This window comes from Podarcis raffonei, chromosome 1 (genome assembly GCF_027172205.1).
Source record: "Podarcis raffonei isolate rPodRaf1 chromosome 1, rPodRaf1.pri, whole genome shotgun sequence".
In the NCBI taxonomy this organism is placed as follows: Eukaryota; Metazoa; Chordata; class Lepidosauria; order Squamata; family Lacertidae; genus Podarcis; species Podarcis raffonei.
Window position 1 is genome coordinate 73,170,885 of NC_070602.1, and position 2,098 is coordinate 73,172,982.

Here is a 2,098-nt window from a genome sequence, read left to right on the forward strand (position 1 = left end):
TCAGCAGAGCCGGAGTTACACAAGGATATTTGGAAGAAAGTAAATGACCCACATCGTTCAAGAAGCAAATCGAACACATACAAAGGGACAAGGCCCTTTAGCATTTCTCAAGATGGATGTCTTTTCCAGCACACACAACCCATACACTGAATGATGCCTGTACAAAGAGGCTTACGTACTCCATGAGCCTCATATGAGTGGGCTGTGCATGAGAAATCCCATGCTTAAATGTTTTTGCCTGGGATCGCCAACATGGAAAATGGAAAACCTTCCTTTGAAGGATAGCTAATTAAGAGGTGAAGCTATTTGGGCTGGTGAAGCTACTTTGGGCTGCCATGTTACCATACATTAATGCAAGCCTAGTTTTCACCATGCTTAGGCATCCATTGCAATGTGAATGATTCAATTACATGGGTTCAGCTGACTGACTGATTTATTGATTTTCACCCTGCCTTCCTCAAAGGACCTTGAAGCAATTTACATATGGTCCTCAAGCAGTCTCCTGTCCAGCTAGTTATACAGGCAACTTATTAAAAACAAACAGGCTATAAGCAGCATGTATTTTAAAATGCACAAGTACAAGTGTCGTGCTGACAGAGATACCGTCTGGTCCTCTGGTCAGGATGTTAAGTGCATGCACAATCTGGCAAAAGTCTATTTTCCTGTACAACTTGTAATAAACCATTTGGTGCCTACCTAACTGGAAGGGTAGCATTTCCCTACTTCATAAGCATATTACGGAATACTCTGACACTTGTGATGCAGAATTTACGGGCATCTCTAAAACAGGTGCAACAGTATCACTCCTTGTTGTTGTTTAGTTGTTTAGTCGTGTCCGACTCTTCGTGACCCCATGGACCAGAGCACACCAGGCACTCCTGTCTTCCACTGCCTCCCGCAGCTTGGTCAGACTCATGTTCGTAGCTTCGAAAACACTGTCCAACCATCTCATCCTCTGTCGTCCCCTTCTCCTTGTGCCTTCAATCTTTCCCAACATTAGGGTCTTTTCCAGGGAGTCTTCTCTTCTCATGAGGTGGCCGAAGTACTGGAGCCTCGGCTTCACATTCTATCCTTCCAGTGAGCACTCAGGGCTGATTTCCTTAAGAATGGATAAGTTTGATCTTCTTGCAGTCCATGGGACTCTCAAGAGTCTCCTCCAGCACCATAATTGAAAAGCATCATTATTCGGTAATCAGCCTTCTTTATGGTCCAGCTCTCACTTCCATACATCACTACTGGGAAAACCATGGCTTTAACTATACGGACCTTTGTTGGCAAGGTGATGTATCTGCTTTTTAAGATGCTGTCTAGGTTTGCCATTGCCTTTCTCCCAAGGAGCAGGCGTCTTTTAATTTCGTGACTGCTGTCACCATCTGCAGTGATCATGGAGCCCAAGAAAGTAAAATCTCTCCGGAAGTGTGCAATTGCACTTGTTTTTCTTCTTTATGATGGAGAGTTTTATTCGCTGTTTCCTGAAAAATCTCAGTTTGAACAGATGGAATGTGGAAATCTGGTTTGCTCCCCCCTCTTCTCTCCCTAGACTTTCTGGAACCACATATTCTCATGCTGCATCAACTATATTGGCCAAGTTTGCTGAAGGAAATGACTAGCAAAGGTACTCATCCCATGACTTCCTAATTCTGCAGTTCTAAGCAAAGAAGCAGGTCTGTAGTGCTGATAACAGAAGCAAAGTTGCTGCTGGCTCTCTGCGCCTCCCAAATTATGCCTATTAGTTGCAGATTTAACCTTTGGGGAGACAGAGCAAATTTTATTAAGTTGGTGCAGACTTTTCTCCTGATCATAGGCACTGGGGTTTTGCTGAGTCAGGCATCTGTCACATGTCACCCTTTTGAAGAAACCATCACTGAGATGCACAAGCTACACGCTGGGGCTCAGCATGATCCTTGATTTCAAGCTAGGGGCCGGCAAATCATTCAGTTTCTATTTTTCTCCATTCCTCGTATCTTTCACCTTAACTTTGTTTCAAAAGCATTTTTTAAAAGTCCCCCTGAAAATTCATCAGCATTTTAGTGCAAATTTCTCCCAGCAAGCACATTTTCCATGCACTCTTGCAAAGTGGCTTCCCCGCATATGAAGC